The 21,972-nt window shown below is 49.0% G+C and overlaps 1 protein-coding gene across 14 annotated transcripts in view; it reads right to left on the minus strand.

The window, feature by feature from the left end:
• PRRC2B (proline rich coiled-coil 2B) overlaps positions 1–20,122 on the minus strand; it is an 86,000-nt gene extending 65,878 nt beyond the window's left edge. For all 14 annotated transcript variants that reach the window (XM_068553534.1, XM_068553545.1, XM_068553541.1 and 11 more), the window contains exon 1: positions 19,929–20,122. The gene's annotated coding sequence lies outside the window, so the exon portion shown is untranslated. The remainder of the gene's footprint in view (positions 1–19,928) is intronic.
• Between the last annotated feature and the right edge of the window lie 1,850 nt (positions 20,123–21,972).

Consider the following 21,972-nt stretch of genomic DNA (forward strand, 5'->3'; position numbering starts at 1 on the left):
TCCCTCACTCAGCAACAGCATGACCAGCTCCACACCTCCAGCTTCCAGGGGCTCCCTACAGGGCCCCAGTCAGAAAACCAGGGCGGCCCGCCAGAAGCACAGGGCCCCGCACCTCTCCAGCCCCTAGGAGGCAGGAGCTAGCCCACCTGCAAAGCTGGAGCCTGGCTGGGCCCAGGCATCCCACCTGCAGGAGCCCAGGCAGGTGAGGTTTCTGTGGGACAGGCCAGCACAAACCTCTCCAAGAACAAGCTGCCTGCAAATAAAGGCCTGAGGGACCAACAAAGGGCTGGGGTTAAAGGAGATTCCAGCCACCACCCGAAGAGGTCCACACCCCTGAGGGAACAGCACACCTTAGGAAGCTACAGCAATTAAAAATAAGGACGAAGGCCTGAGCTGCAGGGACCAAAGCACTTCCCCGTCCCCAGCTCTCCTGAACACTTGAGGGGCTGCAAGCCCCATCCCTGCGTCCCTGAGCCCCAGAGTCAGCGCTCCCCATCCTGCCCTGAACCCTCCGCCAGAGCCAAACCAGGTCACAAGCACCTGCTCAGACACCTCCAGCCTCACCCCACTGCTCCGGGGTCAAATCCAAACCCTCTAGGCCAGGGGTCCCCAACCCCTGGGCCGTGGACCGGTACCAGACCGCACAGCAGGAGGTGAGCGAAGCTTCATCTGCCACGCCCCCAGCGCTGGCATCACTACCTGAGCCATCCCCCCCACTCCACCCCCCAGACCCCGTCCGTGGGAAAACTATCTTCCGTGAAACCGGTCCCTGGTGCCAGAAAGGTTGCGGACCGCTGCTCTAAGCCAACACACGGCCCCAAACCACCACCCAGTCTCATCCCACCCCATCCCCTGCCACTTTCATCTCTCCAAAACAGGGGTTTGCATCTTGCCTCCACACTCGCCTGTTTCCCTGTTGACTTAACGGAGATGAATATACTGTTACCCACCTCACAGGTCTGACACCAGGAATAAATGAAAGAACGAACACAACACGTGACCCAGTTCTCACTCGCCCTTAGAAGGCTCTCGACCGCAGGCAGCTACTACCCTGGCTCTGCCCGACCATCAGCCCTGCAACACTACTTCCCCCTTCCAGACTCCTATGCAACCAGCGAAGCCTCCAACTTCCCACCTACCTCTGGGCTCCTGGGCTCCTGGGGCTCCAGGGACCTGACCCCACTTTGCCGTCTCACAGCTTAAGGGCCCTGATGCAGAGAGCAGACCTTCAAAACCACGACTGAAAATTCACGGGTGTTTAGGATCTGCTTGTGGACCCCTTTAATTAATTCTCAGGAGACAGAGATGCACGCTAATGCTCAGAAAACCCTCGAGATCAACACTCCACTGCGACCACATTTTAAACAGCACTCAACTGCCCCAGTCTCAAGGTTTCCCATTCGAGGGCAACAAGCAGGGATATGCAACGCAACCACACGCTGGGGTTAGGACTGACTGCCTTATGGAGGTGGATAATCCCGGTCCTGCTCATTTGTTCACCCATAACATTATTTAGAACAAAAGGAATATACACTTGATATAGAAGAACTGTAAAGCCTTAAAAAAATAAGAAGTGATCACCGGTCAGCCAGCTCCCAGTTACATTGCTGGATGTCTCTTCACCAGCACAAGTCACTTAAATTCAGGGCCCACCATGCTGCAATGCTAATTATCCTGCCTCCTGCTACTCTATTCTACTGTGGTTTTGTTTCCTATTTCGAGTTCAGCAATGAAGGTCATAAAACACTATATAAATTCTAAACAGATTTGCTTTGTTTAAAAAAATTTTGAAACTGATTTTAAGGAAAGCTTGGAGAGTACTGCAGACAAGCCAAGCACAAGCACACGGAGGATGCCATCCCAGCCAGCGGGGGACTTTGTTTACACCCAAAACCTGTCCCTAGGAATGACGTCACCTGTAGCAGCTAGAATCTGGGCGCTAGAAGAGGGAGGACTACTTGGCAGAAAGTGCTTTTCTTTAACCCAGGAGAAAGCATTCCTTCCACCTTCCCAAACCCCAGGTCCTCACAGATTCATTCACTGCTGAAAAAACACAGGAGGGTAGAGAGAGAGAGACTGATTCCACCATCCACCAAGTAACAGCCACTGCTGCCTACATGAACTCCCCGGCACAAGCCCTCCCCACAAGGATGAATTCCCTCCTCCAGGCAGTAGCTCTCTCTCCACACACACTGCCAGGACGGAAGGAGCCTGTGAGTCCAAATGCCACAGTGGGGACAGAAGCTCTACTTTGAAGGCTGTTGCGGGAACTGGAGGTAACGGCCCCAAGGTGTGACGAGAATTCGGTGGCACAGACAAGGGATCCGTCAAACAGGCCCTGTCATCCCCCCCCCCCCACCCCGCCCCGCTACACTCTCTGCACCTTCAGGCTCCCTCCCTTCTCAAGAAAGCAGGGCCAGAGAGCTCACTTTCTGAAAGGAGGTAGTGACCAATGACCAGACATCCCAACCCACCCTTCCTTCAGGGCCTCACAATACTCTGCAGCCTCTACAGCAAACGGTAGCTCTGGATGTTCTGACACAAAAAGACAACCACCACTGATCACGTGGCAGCCGAGTGGTATAACCGACAAACACACACACAATTACGCAAACACGTACGTACATAAATGTGACTGTGTACTTATCTATATGTGCACACACCCCCCCAGAAATGACCCTAATTCAGTTCCACTTAATTCACAGAAACTATCTAGAAAACAGGGATGTTCTGTTTGAACATGGCAGAAGGACCACAGGCATTTATAGCTTACCTTTCCAAAACCCTCTAAAAGGACAACAAAGAGACCCCAAAGACAGGGACGATTTTGGCAGAGAACAGACGTAAGTAGTAATAGATTTAGGAGGTCATAGATCCTAGGAACTGAGGACCCCAGAGAGCTGGGAAGGTCCTAAGAGTAGCAGGTGCCCTGTAACACTGCGGGGGGGACGGGAGAGGGGGTAAAGCTGGGAGCACTTGCAGAAAGGCTGCATGTGCAAGAGCCAGCCTCCACATTGCCTCCCTGCCCGCCACCCCGCCCCGGATAAATTAAACAAGAGAAGTCTAGACTTGAGAACAGCAGGGTCAAAGGGGGTGGGGGTGAGGAAAGGAGCTAAAAAAAGAAGCTAAGTACAAACCTGAGGAGCAAACCAGAGGGGTCTGAGGCTCCCTCTGCTCTTGGCCTCACAGGAGAGTGGTAGACAAACCAATTACCTCCCTCCCTCCACACCCTTGGCAAAGAGGGAGTCTTCTCTTGAAAACCTACAGAGCAGACCTTGGGGCTGGAGAATAAAAGGTTGGCTTCTCACCCATCCACCCCACTCCCAAGAGCCCCCTCTGACCCACCCACCCAGTTTCCAATCAGCTGTGTCTGAGACCTCAACTAAAAGACAGAAACCAAATAAACAAACTAAAGAACCTGGAGGGGGGCTTCCCGGGCGGCACACGGGTTAAGAATCTGCCTGCCAATGCAGGGGACACGGGTTCGAGCACTGGCCCGGGAAGATCCCACACACCGCAGAGCAGCTAAGCCCATGCGTCACAACTACTGAGCCTGTGCTCTAGAGCCCGCGAGCCACAACTACTGAGCACACGCGCCTAGAGCCCGTGCTCCGCAACAAGAGAAGCCACCGCAACGAGAAGCCCGCGCACCACAACGAAGGGCAGCCCCCGCTCGCCGCAACTAGAGAAAGCCCGTGTGCAGCAACAAAGTCCCAACGCAGCCAAAAGTAAATAAATTAATTAATTAATTTTTTTAAAAAAAATTTAACTTCAACTTCAATAGAAGAAATGCAAGATAAAGTCAAGGATCTCTCAGAAAAATTAACAAGGAGATGAATTAGATTAATCCAGGAATCCAAATCTAACTAGGATTTCTAGAAACACAGAGGCAAAAGGAGGGAAATTATCAAATAAAAATTACAAGAGAAATTCCCAGAGCTGAAGTACCCAAGGCTGCAAGGGCCCACCGAGTGCTCAGAGTAAGGCCTGTAAAAGGAACACAAGGTACAACATGAAACTTCAGTGCTCCAGGGATAAAGACAAGAACCCAAAAGCTGCTGAAAGCCAACCTTCCCTCCACTCCAAAAAAAAGGTCCCAGGGAGGAACAAGGGGAACAGCAATGAGTCCTCAGGAGCCACTGTGACTCTCATCAGCATCATCCCCGCCTCCCCCCGCCCCCCCAAAACAATTTTCACTCGAAAATCCAGTACCCAGCTGACCAAGTCAAGTGCAGGGATAGAAAAAGACTTTTTCAGATGCACACAAGGACTCAAAACATTTATTTACCTTCTTAGAAAGTTGCAGAGAAAGATACTCTAATGAACAAGAGAGAAAACCAAGACAGAGGTAAATGCTGCAGTAGCCATTCCTGCCTGCCTTTCTGGAAGCTAGTTCTCCGTTCTTCCTTTCCAGAGGAAGTGACCTAGTCCTTTCCCAGGCAGACAGCAGCTGGGAGGCTGACCCACACCCAGCTTGGGGGAGGGGCATGCCTGTCTAAGGGAGAAACCCACCCCCCTTGCCAGTGACTCACCCAGACAAATAAGATACCTGGTTCCTTAGGGACAACACCTCACACAGGACCAACCAATCCGGAACCTGCCCACCTCTAGAGTTCTACTTACTTGAACCAATAAATTTCCTTATTCTTTAACACAGCTTAAGACAGTTGTTATTTGATGCTCACATTCCCCAACTGATATACATACACATAGGATCAAAGAAACAAGAGATCCAACACAGAGGGACAACACCAGAGTGACAACCACAGAAAGCCCAAGATGGCAGCTGCACTACAGCAAGACAGGAACGGTCCTGATGAGAGCAGGACAGAGGGTTCCAAGGCATAAACGGAACAGATTATCTAATGTATCTGGGCAATTATAAAACAGCATTTGTTGCATTTTATGGAAGCATCTGTAAAAAGTAGAAGATATAAGGTTTAAGATAGTTCAATTTGTCAATCTTTTCTATTTTGGTAGTGCCTTCTGTATCCTATTTAAAGAATTTTGTCCTCTCCAAGATCGTACTCTCCTGTTTTCTTCTAGAAGCTCTGTTTTCTCTTTCATGTTTAGCTCTATAATCTACCTAAAACTGATTCTGGATATGATCTGAGGTAGAAAATTCTTCCCCCCCCACCCCCATACAGAGAATCCAATTTTCCCAGTACCTTTGTTTTGAAACGGCCACCTTTTCCACCTGTCATGTGGCACCTTTGTCATAAATTAAGTGACTACTTATGTGCAGTCTGTTTCAAGATCTCTGTTCTATCAGTCTATTTGTCTATCCTTTTGCCAACATTGTGCTGCCTTACTTACGGTAGCTTTTACAAAGTCCTGACATCTAGTAATATGTCCTTTCAGCTTTGTTCTTCAAGGATGCTTTGACTATTCTTGGCCCTTTGCATTTTCATATACATTTCAGAATCAGTTTGTCAATTTCTGAACAACCAACAAGGAAAGAAAAGCCTGCTGGGATTTTGGTTGGAATTACATGGAATCTAGAGATCAGTGTGGGGAGAACTGACATCTTTACAACGCCAAGTGCAAGTGAGTGTGTGGAGGGAGGACACGGCTCCTGCACTGCTGGTGGGCGTGCCAACTGGTACCATCTCTGGACAACAGGCAGCCATCCACTAAAGCCAAACATATGCCTCCCCTGTGACCTGGCAATTCCATTCCTAGATATGAACCCAATAGAACACATACACACACGTGTTGAAAGACATGTGTGAGAATGTTAATGGCAGCAGTATTCAGAATAGCTCAAAATGGTAACAAGCTAAAAGTCTATCACGGCTAGAATGAATAAATATTATATTCACATAACAGAATACTACTTAACAATGAGAAGGAACAGACAGATGGTAGCTAGGCTTATCGTGGTGATCATTTCGAAATGCAAAGAAATACTGAATCACTGTACTGTGTACCAAGAACTAATACAGAGTTGTAGGTCAATTATACTCCAAAAACGAAGTAATTATGTAACTAAGTAACTAACTAACGCATAGAAAAAGAGATCAGATGTGTGGTTACCAGAGGTGGAGGGAAGGGGAAGGGGAATTGGATGAAGGTGGTCAAAAGGTACAAACTTCCAGTTATAAGATAAATAAGTACCAGAGACGTGACGTGCAACATGGAAATATACTTAACACACTGTATGTTATATATGAAAGCTGTTAGAGAGGAAATCTGAAGAGTTCTCATCACTAGGAAAAAATTTTTTTTCTATTCCTTTCATTTTGTATCCCTATATTCAATAAAATGATATTCACTAAAAAAAAAAAAAAATGATATTCACTAAACTTACTGTGGTAATTATTTCATAATGTATGTAAGTCAAACCATTATCCTGTACAGCCTGTCAACTGCATCTCAATAAAACTGGAAAAAAAAAAATAAATGAGAAGGAATAAACGCCACACAACTACATGGGTGAAACTCACAAGTATATAACACTGAACGAAAGAAGCCAGACACAAAAGAAGTAAGAAGCAGAACAAAGACATGGGTTGGGAGACAATCCATAATGAAAATATAACTAGCATGAACCTGTATTTGCAGAGCAATTTTAAAATGAAAAAAAAAAAAAAACAAAAAACATTTTAAGTGGAAAACACAGCAATCGCTACACATTGATAGATCAAAGCCCACTCAAAACAGTAACAGAGACAGTAATAGATGATCTGATCAAGGTAGATCAGCAAACATGTTCAAAAAGTGACTACAAATGAGACTTTAAGGAAAATCCCAAATTCTGAAAAGCAAAAATCTCTGACCACAGTGCAACAGAATAAGATATAATGAAAGCAGAAGAAAAAATAACCCTATCAGTTGGAAAACTTAAACCTCCATCTTAAAAAACTTTTGACTCAAAGGGGAATTCAAAACCATAGCTGCAGAATACCTAGAAAATAACACAGATGGAGAAAAGAACACTACACACCAAACTTTTGAAACAGAGACAAATTTGTTCTCAGGGGAAATTTAATCATCTAAAAACTTAAAATTCCTAACAGAAAAGAATGAAATTAAGCATCTGATATGAGGAGTTAGAAAAAAGGACACAACTGAACACGAAGGAAAGCAGAAACAATTCACAAAGAAAAAAGCCAAAAGTAATTTAATGAATACATCTGAATAAAGCTGAATTTTAAAACAGCAGTTCTCTGAAACAAGAAAAAAAATAGATAAACCACAATGAGAAAGGTATTTGTACCCTCAATTTACAGACAAGACACCAAGGCTCAGTGAGGTTAAATGACTGGCCCAAGGTCACTATCTTCAAGTTAGGGCATAGCAAAGACTGAACTTGAACCCAGGTCAGTCTGACATCCAGGCACTGCTCCAGAAGTGTTGGGACTCAGTGGGCACTACAGAAACACCTGCTACCGCGATTATGAGGTCCACAATAGCCACCAAGGGGCCCTGAGGCCCAGAATAAAATATCCACAGTACGCCCAGGCTCTGGGTGTACCCTTGGGCTGTGGTGAATGTGCAGGGCAAGTCTGGCCCGGGGTGCACCGCATCAGGCAGGAACTCTACTCTCAACACAGGGTCCGGTGGGCCCAGGGTGTACGCGGGCTCCGGGCTCCTCACCCACAGGGGTCTGTCTTGAGTCTCCCCAAGCACAGCACTTGCCCGATGGTTCCAGTGACCAACGTCATCACTAGTGACCAACTTAAACTGCTACGGCTCCTTCCTTCATGAGCAGTGGGGTCAGTCCCTACCCACCTAGCTCACAGGCACACAGGCTTGAGCTGAAGCCTGAGAGGACTCCCGCTAGAGATCTATTTGCAGTCTGCAAAGAGCTACTGGACTATCTCACCTTTTGAATATGCAGTTAACTTAGCAAGTAGAAAAAAATTTTAAATAAAAAACTCAAAAAGGCAATTTCAGTATACAGCCAGGGATGGACAGCTGGACAGACGTGCCACACACAGGCCTCCCTGCCCAGGGTCAAACTTTACCAAGGACGTGGCAAATCAAAGAAACACGTGACACACAGCTCTACTTCCGTTTTTCCCTCCTTTTCCACCTCCAAATAATGGTGAATTAGCAAGTGAGAAGCACTCTGCAAATGCCATCAAAATCTATGCTCTATATTGTAAAATCTGATTTAGGAGAGAACAGAAATTGGAGACAGGATTTGTATTGGATTGTTCCTTCTAAACCAGATCAACAGAGCAGTTTCCGAGGACCACTGACACACAAACAGACATGATTGAATTGGTTGGATTCCTGTGAACCATCAGGGTCCCAGCACCAGAAGCCAAGGCACTCGGGGTGGGTCTGAGTAAAACAAGGAGCCGGGAGGAAGCTCTTGCCAGGAAAAAGCCAATAATGCACCAGCCCCTGGGCCTGGCCCACAGGCATGTCTCTTTCTTTAAATTTATGAGTTACCTCTGTAATTAGTTATCTCTGTAAGTAATAAGTGTTTCTAATACACATTCACTGTAACAAATTCAAATGATATTAAAATATGCAAAAACAGTCAGTCCAACTCAAAAGGTAACCAATGTTAACTTGGTGGATATCCTCCACGCCTTTTTTCTCAGCCCACATAAAACTGTCAGCAATTTGTGGTCTTCAGTTTTTATTCTACAAATGTGGGTTGTTGCTACATTATGCTGCAACTTGCTTTCTTTTATTAATACACTGTGGTCATCTTTTCAAGAAAACACATACCAATCTGAGACTCTTTAATGCCTTCCTAGTATTTCACTGCATAGTTGTGCCACATTTTATTTACCCATGTTCTACAGACAGACGTGTAAATCATCTCCAACCGTGTACTGTGACAGACAATGCTGCCACCCAAGTCCCGGTACGTGTAACTTTACGCTTGGGCCAATACTCGTGTACCACCTGACATTTCTACGAAGCATATTTTTAGTTTGTGCCCAGAGAACTGAAGGGCAGGCAGAAAGGTAAGGAAGGAGATGAGAACTGCGAGCCTGCCCTGAGAAACCAGCAGTGCTCAGACCCCGACCTCTAACCAGGCACCCACCACAGGAGGCAGATGCCCTCCAGGAGCGAAAGCCCACAGGGGAGCAGGACCCAGTTCACTCAAAACAACAGGACCCTGGCGCCTTCCAGGAGCCCTCCTCCACCTGCGGCCTCCCACCTTCAGCCTGCACGAGGCAGAAGAGGTGCCCCAAAGGAGACTTCTTATCAACAAACCATTCCGCCTAGATGGTAATGCCTCCCGCTAATCCGAGTGAGGAAGTACTCCATCAGGCTGGGGGAACAGCGATTACAGCTGTGCAGAGCATCCTGCCAACGACCGCCGGGGTGGCTGTCCTCACTGTCGGCCCCACTTAGATGGGGAGACGGAGGCTGAGAGGTGAAGTACCAGGCCGAGGCGTCGCCCTGCGCCCTTTCCACTCTATCAGGCCATCTCAGAGCTGAGCCACGTGCAGGAGGTTGTCTGCTGACACAGAGATGGTTCTTCAACAACTAACCACCGCCCACCCCCCCCCCAAGCCACCTTCTCTTTGAAGAAAATAAAACCAAATATTTATTTTCTTCAGAAAATATACTGAAGGCGGGGGGGGGGGGGGGGGGCTAAAAGGGCTGGGTTGGTTTAAATGATCTCCAACAAGCCCAAAGGACTACGGCCCCGGAACCCATATGCTATTTATTCTCCAGGCCTCAGACTCTAGAGGAAACCCAGGATGGTGATGGTCCCTGGGCCACCAATCAGGCAAGAGCCGGTCTGAAGTTATGAAAAGGAAGAACCCAAAAATAAGGGCCAAGTGTTGCCCAGGGGCTTTCAGAGGGATGCCAACCTGTCATTTCAGCAAAAGAAAAGAGGAACATGTGCCTCCACCTAAACACACCGACTGTACTCATTGGTTACTTACGATAAACGGGCATTACAAGACCTTCCCCATCCTGATAGAACTCTGTTCCCACAGCCCCCAGTCCCGCCCCACTCCATCATCTCTCCCCAGTTCCTGAACTATCACAGACTCTGCTGCCCCTTCCCCTAACAAGTCCACATCACAGAGCACACGGCCCAGCCTGCCCCCGTACCCCAAACTCCCACATCAAAACCTCATCACATTGCCTTCAGATCTCTGGAGGGCAGCACTTGGTTAAAGCTACTCTCTGCCGCCGCTAGTATGACCAACACAGCGTTAGGATTCATCCAGGTGGACAAAGAATTACCATGGCCCTTTCTTTTTTCCTTAAGAAGACAGGAAAGGACTGAAGTGACAATGCTGGGGAACCACCAATGAAATGTCTTAAGTACACCTATAAACATTCATATCTCCTGTTTTCCGGTGGTCACTTCAGGGATGAAACTCACACGTTCAGTTAAAACATTCCCGTCACTGGAAAACGAAACTGTTTTCAAGACAGCACTCATCATCACTCCATCTGAAGGATAGCGGCAAGAAGAAATGACTTTTACTTCCTACTTTGTGTACTTCTGGCGTGTTTGGGTTTTTTGTAACAAGCCTGTATCGTTACTGTTACATCGTTTTAAGATCTAGGTAAACTGAGCAATATAGTAGCAACATTATCATGTTTCCGAGCTGACTACCTGCCATCGTCACAGCAACGCTGAGAGGCAGGTTCCAGCCCCACCCGGCAGATACAGAAACAGAGGCTCAAAGAGGTAAAGGAGGCCTGTTCAAGGTCCAGGAAGGTGTAAACAGCAGAAATGAACACTCCTGTCTGCCTGATGCCATGAACTGTAACAAACCTTATCTTCATTCCTCTCAAGACATTTACCTAAAACTCTCCAAGGACAGAACCAACTCAGGGAAGGGCAGCAGCCAGTGATCAAATGCTCCTGCTGGCGGTATTTACCTTAGAGAGAGGTGGACAGCAGAAAGAGCCCCGATGCCCCCGCCCCAAGGGGAGGCCCTTGGTAAGGTGTCTGAGCTCCTGGAGGTGAGGGCAGGGGCTGTTTGACTTGGGTCTAAATCTTCAGCATGTAGCACAGGGCTTAGCACACAATTAGAAATGCCGGCGTCTAGTAAACAAAAGAGCCCCAAGTGTATAAGCCTGCCTACTCCAACCCCCCAGGCCCTCAGCTAGTGCTGAATCCAGGAACCATTAATAGCTACTGTTTACTGAGAGCCTGCTCGCCTTGTGCCAGGCACCTTAGAAACACTTCAGCGTAGGACCCACTGAATCCTCCCCCAACTCTAGGAGGCAGGTGTTACTACGATATTTTGCAGAGAAAGAGAACAGAGACTCCAAAAGATTAAATAATCTTAATCACCCAGCTTGCAAGTGGAAGAACCTGGATCTGAAGGCAGCTGACCATCAAAGGCAAGGGCTACTCTCCCTCAGGAAAGGAGCAGAGGAGGGGGGCGAGGCATCCCCAACTCTCCCCGCGATTTCAGCCCGCAAGGGCCAGCGCTGCCAATCGGCACCTCCCCGGGGCACTCACCTCACCAGAGCCCCCAGCCTGATGAAACACCACCCAGGCGTTTCCAGGGGCTTCACTTCCGCAGTCACTTCGTCCACTAGGTGTGATTTCCTAGAATAACCAGGCTGGGAAAGTCGGGGCCGGAGGCCAAGTGGTTGAGTTGAGAACTGAACACAACAGGGCACAGGCCTCCAGATAAATTCCACAGTAAGATGCATTAACAACAACAAGACCACCAAGGGCTGTAATGCGAGCCTCAGAAATCTCCAGAAGGGCTATGTGAGAACTCCAAACGGAGGAGGTCTCTGAATTCTCTCTGCCAGGCTCTCTGTGCCAAGTACCATCATTTTAGTTGATAAGGAAAATCACACTAAGATCTGGCTACCTGTGCCCCTCCCCACAACCCCCCGCCGGTTCCCCCACTGGCCTTACCTAATGAGATGCCCAGGGCCACTTCCGCACTGGGAGTCCACAGCAAACACCATTTCTGATACACGTGTCCACACCCATCACAGCCTGAGATCCTACACCGACTACAGGAAGCCTGAAACAGTCACTGCTTTTAATTTGGGAAATGTGCATGCCCAAAATGACCCCAAAAAGCTGTTCATTTAGGAAAGCCCACAGTTCAGAAACACCCGCTCTCATATACTATTGTAAATAAACTGGCACAAAGTTTTTTGAAAAGGAGTTTAACAGAATTCTTACCAAAATGCTATTCAACAGGAAGAGTCCACACTACGGGAACACGCTCTCACATGCTATTATATACAAATTACATGTTTTTGAAGAGAAACTGACTGAATTTTACCAAAATTGTGTAATATCCCAAAATTAGAAACAGCCCAACTGTCCACCAATAGGAAACGGGATAAATCAAGTATATCCACAGACTATTCTCCGCAGTTGCTAAAATATATGATGTAATCCATCTATAAAGGCCCTCGAGGAGCACACCAAGACATTAAGTGAAAAGGGCAACCTGCTTTAAGAAGAATATACATATATATGGATGGATAATGTGAATAATTTTTTTTTTCTATTAGGAATCACAAAAAACTTCAAATAATGGTTTCCTTTCAGAGAGATTGGAGAGGAACCCTTACGCTTTTCAATACAGATTGAATTTTTCTAACTACTTTTTAACAAAAGTCAACTGGGAATATCTGGGCCAAGGGATTAAGAACTATTTTTGTTTTCCTCTTCCATACACTTGCACATTTTTAAAAAACCTCCTAAGTATTATTTTTAAAACATTAACAGTATGATAGATCTGTATATGTTAGTACGGAAAAATGCTCATGATAAGTTTAAAAATGAAGAAAGACTAGTATGATCCCACTTTTGCTCTTTAAAAAACCTGCTTACAAAGGGCCATATTCACATGAAGGACAAACACACCAAACCATAAATAGTGGCTACCGCCTGGGAAGACAGAAGGAAGAGCTTTCATTTTTCTATGTACCCTTGCTTTTTCTTTTCTTTTTATTTTCCAGTAAGTATACTTTTGTAATTAATTTTGTATCAGAAAGAATTCCACTTTATGCTTCAGGGCAACGTTCCACTCTCCCCAACTATTTCTGAACACTCAGTCCATTCAGTCCCATTGACAGGTCAGCCCTCCCAGACTGGCCTGCATGTTCTGCACGGCCTGGAACAGAGCAGTTCTCTAAGCTCTGAACTGGATGTAAACAACACCTGCCGAAAAAAGCTCTGAAGACACAAAGGAACCATGGAAAGAGCGCAGGAGATGACCTCCTTTTTCCAGTTGGTCCTGCAGTGAGAGTCACCCCCCATTTCACACGGAGATGAGCTCAAAGCAGGCTGGGAGAATCAACTCAATGTCTGGAGGTGAAGTCCTACCTGCCTCCTGGGTGGCCCCGGCCCCCGCCCCACCAGAGCACTCCCACCATGCCCACAGTCAAAGGGCCTGGGGCTCTGGAAAGCAAGCTGACCCACCAGCTTTCTTCTGTGGCCCATGCATTTCTGATTTCAACTTGGAAACACATTTTTAATACTCCAGGGCTCGCTTACTATTTGCGAGAGGTGCTTGCTTCAAGTCTGCTACGTTCTCCAGAAGGCCTTCCCTGACCACTGGAACCCAGGCTGAGCTGGGCTCGACTTCTCGGTGGGCTCCCACCAGGCCCCCTTAAGTAGCCCCATCGCTCATCCTACACGTGCTGATGGAGTGCCCTCTGTGCGAGACGCAGAGCACAGGGAGAAACGGAAGCGAAAGAATCTGCTTCATGTGACACTCATTCACTCCACCGGGGCAGAGGGACAATTCAATAAATTAAAAAAAAAAATCTATTTCCAAGTTGTCGCCCATCGATAGATGAATGGATAAACAAAATGTGGTGTGTGTGTAACCAAATATTATTCAGCCTTAAAAAGGAATGGAATCCAGACACATGCCACAACAACACAGATAGATGAACTTGAAAAATTATGCTAGATAAAAGAAGCCATTCACCAAAGGACAAACATTGGATAATTCCACTTATCTGAGGGACCCAGACTAATCGAACTCATAGAGACAGAAAGTGAAATGACACTTGCCAGGGCCTAGGGCAAGGGGAATGGGGGCTGGGGGGGGGGCGTTTAATAGGTGCAGAGTTTCAATTTACTGAGATGATAAAGTTCTGGAGATGGACAGTGGTTGCACAACGCTGTGAATGTACTTAATGCCACCGGACTGTACACTTAAAAATGGTTAAAGTGATAAATTTTATGTTATGCGTATTTTACCACAATAAAATAGTTGTTTAAAAAAACTGTAAAGTTGTGGAAAGAGTTGTAAAGAAAAGCAAGAGGGGGGACTTCCCTGGTGGTCCAGTGGTTAAGACTCCACGCTCCCAATACAGGGGGCCCAGGTTCGATCCCTGGTCAGGGAACTAGATTCCACACGCCGCAAGTAAGAGTTCGCATGCCGCAACTAAAGATCCTACACGCGGCAACTAAGACCCAGCGCGGCCAAATAAATAAATAAATATTTTTAAAAAGGAAAAAAAAAAGAAAAGCAACAGGGCTAGGAAAGATGATGCAACAGGCGGGTGATGATGGAGTTGGGCTGAGGAGCTCCCGAAGGCCTCTGTAAGCAGGTGCTTGCCTCCCCCCACTGGATCATGAGCTCCTGAGGAACACAAGTGGGGCATCCACAGCTGCGTCCCCAGAACAATAAACATGTAAGTCAAGACACTTGTCCAGGCTCATACCAGGAAACGGAGTAAGACCCCAAGCCCCATCCATCAAAAGGCTTTGCCAGGACTGAGGCACCCAGAACTCAGTGGTCCACAAAGGAGGCTGCCTTGTGCCCAAGGCTGAAGATGGAGTGACCAAGGAGGAAACTGGTGCCACTCCAGAGAGAGCCAAAGCAGGGGCCTGCACACCCTCCGACCGGGAAATTCCACTTGCGGGAAATAATCAGCAATGTGAACCCAAGGTTTACACGCGAGGATGCTCCCTAAAGTTACGTTTATAATAACAAAAAATGGGTAACAACCACCTCAATGTCTAATAACAGAGGAGTAAGCAGATCGTGGCATATCCATATAATAGCAATTACGCAATTATTAAAAAATCATATTTTCAGTAACTTAGAGAAACATACTATAACGTTAAGAGGAACTATGATCCGTGAATAGTGTATATAGTATATTTTTCTAATTTTGGAAAAAAAACCCATAAAATCAAAGGAAAGAAATAAACCAGTCTTAATGTAGGTATCTCTGGATGGTGAGGTTACAGGTGATTTTTGTTTTTATCTTTGTCTTTATACTTTTCAGTATTTTGCAAATTTTTTTCAGTGAAAATGTTCCTTTTATGAATGGGGAAAAACGCACTTAAAGGGCCTCGCACCATGCCTGGCCGATATTCGGCAGTGACTTCTAAAAGCAATACATACTGCTTCTGCACCACCACAAGGAGGAAAAGGCTGGTAGTTTTCTTGAAAGGAGGAAGAAAGGATACAGAGCAGAGCTACAAAACCAGCTGTAGAGGTGAGAGCGGAAAGAAGTCATCCGAAAAACAATGTGAAGGACCAGGACAGCAACTTTAGACTGCACTTTGCCCACAGACACGTCCTGCTGCATGCACAAGCTTTACAAGCCAACCACGCTGCTGGCACCTTACAGAGCAACCCAGCCCTCAGCTCAGGCCACACGGAGGCGGGGGGGGGGGGGGGGGGGGGGGAATCAACAAGTACAGTTAAGAACAAACTCGACCAAGACTTTTGGCTCAAGTCACGAGGGCACGCCTCCCTCCCAGAGCAGACTCCGACGTGCCACCCACAGAGACTCGGTGATATCACCAACAGCACAGCCCAGGTCTTCCGCGCTCCCAGGGGAGGAGGCCGGTCCAAATGGCACTTTGTACACCCAAAAGCTTGCCATAAACTATTTTATTTCACCGGAAGGCTCACCATCTCTCACTTCGCTCTCATCTCCAGCACCACAGGCCACGCCTTTCTTTCTTTTCTTTTTTTAATTGAAATATAGTTGGTTTAAAGTATGTGTTAGTTTAAGGGGTACAGCAAAGTAATCTACTTATATATATTTTTCTTTTTCAGATTATTTTCCATTATACATTATTACAAGATATTGAATGTAGCTCTCTGTGATATACAGTAAATCTTCGCTGTTTATCTATTTTTTTAATTGAAGTATAGTAGCTTTACAGTATTGTGTTAGTTTTAGGTGTACAGGAAAATGACTCAGTTATACATACATATATTTTTCAGATTACGCCTTTATTTATTTGTTCAAATGACAGACCCAAGGTTCCCAAGTCTGTACAAGCCCCAGAAAAGGATCTTCAGAAAGAAATCAAGTTATGATTGGAAAAGAAGAGAGTCTAGGGGCTTCCCTGGTGGCGCAGTGGCTGAGAGTCTGCCTGCCAATGCAGGGGATACAGGTTCGAGCCCTGGTCTGGGAAGATCCCACATGCCGCGGAGCAATTAAGCCCGTGAGCCACAATTACTGAGCCTGCGCGTCTGGAGCCTGTGCTCCGCAACGAGAGAGGCCGCGATAGTGAGAGGCCCGCGCACCGCGATGAAGAGTGGCCCCCACTTGCCGCAACTAGAGAAAGCCCTCGCGCAGAAACGAAGACCCAACACAGCCATGAATAAATAAATAAATTAATTAATTAAAAAAAAAAAAGAAGATAGTCTAGTTTGCCCTGACTAAAATATGAGATTTCAGGACACAAACCCCGACAGATCTCTGCTGGAAATTTTATTCTTCAGAGGGAAACGCATCACTTTAAAATCTAGTGTAGATGGGCCCTATTTAACACCTGCCCACCCATAACAAGATACGCACATTTGACAGTAGAGAAGCCTCATTATCAAATTTAGGAATACGTGTACTGGCCCAACTGGCCTGTTCTGGTTTGAAACAGAAACAAACATAGAAATGAACAATCCTAAACCGGCAGAATAATGAGACATACAACCAGCATACAGCCATTAGCAACATGAGTCAGTACTTTGTGCAAGGCAAAAAAAAAAAAAAAAATCTTGAAAGCACAATAAAATAATCCTTCAGGAAAAAAAGAACTGAAATTTAAAAGGGGGTGGGGGGAATGGACCAACCAAAAGGCATAACAAACATCCCTCGCCCGGCTCCAGGCAACTACACGGTGCAGGAACTGGTTCTGACTTGCCATTCCTGAAATTCCTCTCTCCCAAGGTTTTCCGGCTCTTCCTTCCCCAGGCTCTCCTTTTACCCGTTCGCGCTTGAAGGAGCCCGGAGAGGACCCAGAATGTTGTAGGGCATGACAGGCCCCTCACCATGCAAGCAGCATTAGGGAGCCAGTGGTAACTGAAATTCACAGGTAATCAAAAAGGCTTGTGGGAGAGGAGCTAATTCATCACCTCCCCTAACCAACCAGCTAACCAACAGTGCAGAGCCAGGCTGAAATCAAATAGAAAGGATGGGCCAAGAGGCAGGAAGCAGGAAAAGGAGGACTTGACCCGCTAAAATGTCTCAGTCACACAGCCAGGAGGAGGTTCCAAGGAGGTTTAACAAAAAAAACAAAACACAACACAACCAACATGTCTGTGGGAATGCCAAAATGAACCAAAACAAACTTCCCACTAAACTGCACAACCACCGTATGTCCAAGCAGAGTTGTCTCCAAGGCCCTTTACAAACAAGCTACAGGTTTGGCCCAGAGGTAACCTGGGTCTCAGCCCTCACCCGTGACCAAGACTGGGGTCAGTCTCCCGAGTATTAGCCTCAGTCCTTCCTATGGTCTCCCATAAACAGCACACACCCCAGATTTGGCTGAGTAGCCTAGCTCTTCTAGGCCATTCTGGTGCTTCCAGGCAAAATCAAAACATTAGCTGAGGATAGAATTTGGGGTGGTTCCACCAACCAAGGTAACAGGAGAAAAAGATCAGGAACTAGGAGAAACAAACCAGAAAACTAGGTAACCAAAAACATACATTTTCATCATCCTCCCGTGGACGGAAGTGCTTTGCTGCAAATAGTATGTGAGGCTCCCAAGGGACCCAACAGATGCCCAAGGCAAGACATAATTATTCCCATTTTACAGATGCAGGAGCTGAGGCTGAAACCTGCGTACGGTAACCCAGTGAGGACCAGAATCCAGGCTCCAAGAGACGCACTTGCCCAAACAAGCAAATGATTATCTGCCATTCCCAAAGGAAAACAGTTATCCTCAAGAGGCAGGACTCCCTGGGCCTCTGCTTGTTGTCCTTGGCATCTAGTATCTTGTACTGTTCTGCTGTGCCTTAACCCGAGCTGCAGGAACAGCCTCAGAAGAGGCAGGCACCTCGGATCCAAGGACAGAGACCTACCACCACACAGCCCAGGTCTATGTAGTCCTTGAGGGTTCCAAATGCTGCTCTTTCCCATCCTCGTCTCCCCACAGAGCCCCAGCACGGAATAAGCAAGAACCCGGTGATGTTTTGTGCCCTGAAGTCTTCCCCTGGCCATGCCTTAGCCCAGCACCTGTGGCATCCACCTGACGGCTCAGCACAACGGGTGGCACCACAAGCGGCTAACTTCCACCCTAGGACTTGATGGCAGGCATACGAACAGCCATAGGAGAAGCAACTATTAAGCACCAACTGTGTGGCAGGCCCTCTCCTAGGTCCTTCACCATCTTCAGGGGGAGGATGCAATGTCCCCACGTATGCCAATGAAGGCTCTGAGAATTCCAGATTTCTCCGACAGAAGCAGGATTTGCACCCCAAAGCCTGGGCCTCCCCAGTCCCACCTTCCACCACAGCACTGCGCACACAGGGCTAGATGGCTGCAATTGTATTCGGAGAAAGCACGCCAAGACTTCAAACGGATGATTACAAAAAGCAAACTAGATTAGGATATACAAAGCACTAAAAATGCATACCAAACCTTAAAGGAAAAAAAAAAAAATCTCAGGGGCAATTTAACAATCCTGTAAACCAAACCCTTCTAAAGGTTTCTCCCGGGCAGCCATTTAGCAAATGACACACTCCGGAGAGGCTCCCCCAGCCCCCCTTCTCCCACTTCCTTCAAGCGAACCATTCCCCTGAAAAACACCTCCTCGGCTTGCCAAAGGTGGCTCGGACCTCCCACGATATTTAGAAAGAGGGAGAAAAGAAAAGGAAAAAAACGCCTTCCAATTTTATGTAGGCAAATCCACTCTTCAGAGGCCCGCGATTTCAACAGTGCTAGGTTTTACTTAGGAGGCAGAGGTAGGGGGGGCGGGAAGAAAGAAAAAGGAAAGGAGGGAAAAAAACCCATCTGGCAGGCCCTGAGCAGCGACATCCTGTTTATTATTAAACATTTTCAGCAACAGCGCATTAAGTGTTTTGAAAATAATCCTCTTCTTCCCGCACTCAAACCGCGGCCGTATGGGCGGCTGTTAACCCCCTGTCCCTGGCACACAGGCCGGCAACCCCTGACCATCAACTTCGGGGACCCCCGGGGGAACCCGAAAAGGCTAGGCGACTCCACCCCCGACCGCCGGCCCCGAGGGTCGCCGCGACCCCGGCTCTGCACCCCGGAGCCGCTCTCGCTAGGAAGCAAGATGGGGCCGGGCGGCAGGAAACCAGCCCCGACGCCCCCGACCGCCGAGGCGCTCGCGCCCGCCGGAATGTGGGGCGGAAAGGCGACTCCGGGGGCTCCGGGGACCCGTCCGCCCCGACGGCCCCTCCCCCGGAGGCCCCCAGCCGCGCTGCGCCCAGGCCCGGCCCCGGGGTGCGGGGGCGCCAGGGGCTGCGGGCCCGGCGGGGGGAGCGGCCCGACCCCGCAGTCAGCCGAGCCCAAGCCGCGCGGCGCCGCCACAACAATGGCGAGCTGGCCGCCCGGCGGCCCCCGGCCCGGCCCCGCGGGCCAACGGCGGCGGCGCGGGGCGGGCCGAGCCCGGCGCTCGCGGACAAAGGTCGGCCGGGCCCGGGCGCCGCTGTCAGTCAGCCGCCGCCGAGACAAAGCCGGCCGGGCCGCGCCGCCTCCATCTTAGCGCCGCGCCCGCCGCCGCCGCCGCCGCCGCCGCCGCCCCGGCCCCGCGCCGCCCCGCGCCCCAGGCCCACCTGGTCTGATTCCGCGGGCGCGACTGGGCCGGGCGATGGCGGTCGGGCTGCGGTCGGGCGCGGAGGCGGCGGGATGGCGGCGGATTGCGAGGCGGCGGCGCGGCTGCTAGCTCGCTCCCTCCCTCCCGGGCTCGCTCGTCGCTCGCTCGCTGGAGCCTCGGAGCCTATGTCTAGCCGCTCGCCTCCCTCTCGCGCTCGGCTCCCCGCCCCCCGCCTGCCACCGCCCCCGCGTCCTCCCGCCTCCTCCTGGCGCCGCCGCCGCCGCCCGCAGCCGCGCCTCGGCCAGCGCAGCGCCCCCTGCCGCGCCTCCCGGGATCCGCGACGCCCGCCCCGCCCCCGGGCCTGAGAGGGGGCTGGGGTCCCGGGAGGGGGAGGGGTATGAGAGAAGGGGGGCCTGGGAGGGGGAGGGGTTCGCGGGAGGGGCCCGGAGGAGGGGCTGGAGGGCCTAGGGGACGGAGCCGGGAGAAGGGGCCTGGGAAGGGGACCCGGGGTGGGGGGGGTCCTAGAAGGGGACCCGGAGAGAAGGGGGAGGGGTCCGTCGGGGGGGAGGGCTGGGAAGGGGAGGAGGCCCAGAGGAGGGGGTTGGGGCGAGAGGCGGGGAGAGAGGTCCGGAAGAAGGGGGGCTGGGCTGGAGGGGGCCGGGGCGGGTGAGGCCCTGACGCAGGGAGGGTTGGGAAGGGAGGGGTGAGAGTCCGGATCTCCGCCCCCTCCCCTTGCAGAACCGCAGCGCCCGCTGCCAGACCGTGAGCCCGGATCTTGTTAAAGTACGTATTTGATGTAAGCACGGAAAGGAAACTGAAGTAATAGTACATTGTTACTTCAAAAGCAAGGTTGTTGCACAGTCTAGATACTTTATTCCATTTTCGTAAGATGAAACATAATAAACCAATTCTCTTGAGTGTTTGTGTATTTGTGTGAATGCAAGACAAAAGGTCAGGGAGAATGCGCTCTGTTCTCGGTTACCTCTGCGGTGTGAGGTCGCGAGGGCTGAAGGGGATACTCACTTTTAATTCTAGATGCTTTGGCAATTAGAAAAACAAACAATTTGAAAAAGCAACGACAAAAAGAAACGTATCTGGAGCCTGGAATCCAAATCATTTCTGGCAATTGTCCATATACACCGTAAACACCAACGGTGAACGCCAGCCGCAGGGGAGTGGTTGGTCTCATTTAAGTCCAACTCGGTGTTAGATATTATTGTTCTAGTTCACAGGTGAGGAATGGAGACTCTGAGAGGTTAAGTAACTTGCCTGAGGCCACACAGTCAGACCTGGAAGGAAAGTTAACCCATTTCAGCCTGAGTAGGATTAGGGTTAGGGTTATGGTGAGCACTGAGCAAGGTGCCGGGCACACAGTAGGCGCTCAATAAATGTTTGAATGTAGTTGGGGACTTCCCTGGTGGTTCAGTGGTTAAGAATCTGCCTTCTAATGCAGGGGACGCGGATTCCATCCCTGGTCTGGGAGCTAAGAGCCCACATGCAGTGGGGCAACTAGAGAAGATCCCGCATGCCGCAACTAAGACCCGACGCAGCCCAATAAATAAATATGAATAAATAATTTTTAAAAATATTTGAACATTGTTGAATGGAGGAATGAGTGTCTGGCCCTTGACCTTGTTGGCTGGGAGGTAAGGGGCTCTGGAACTCTCTAAGAACCAGGAGGTTACCTCTTTTTATTATCCGGTGAGAGAGAACAAAAAAAAAAAAGATGAAAAGTTTGGAGGGCTTTGAGTGCTCTGGAAGACAGGTGAGGAGATATCACAGATGGCAAGCAGAGAGAAAGTCAAGTGGGCAGGTGTTCTGCTCCGGTGGCAGATCTAGAAGGGGAGTGACGCCCTCTGGGGACAGCAGAGGCTGCTAAGTCCGTGGGATTTAAATGGCAGCGGGTGCTTCACTTGTATCACAAACCCCAGGTTTTGTCCCGGATTCAGGAAATCATTCTCATTCTGCACTTCTCTGGGGTGACAACAGCCACGATGATGCGTACTGTTTATTGAGCACTTTTCCCAGCTGGGCAGGCTGCTAAGCACTTTACAAGAGAAATT

The sequence above is a fragment of the Eschrichtius robustus genome, chromosome 10 (assembly GCF_028021215.1).
Source record: "Eschrichtius robustus isolate mEscRob2 chromosome 10, mEscRob2.pri, whole genome shotgun sequence".
Lineage (NCBI taxonomy): Eukaryota > Metazoa > Chordata > Mammalia > Artiodactyla > Eschrichtiidae > Eschrichtius > Eschrichtius robustus.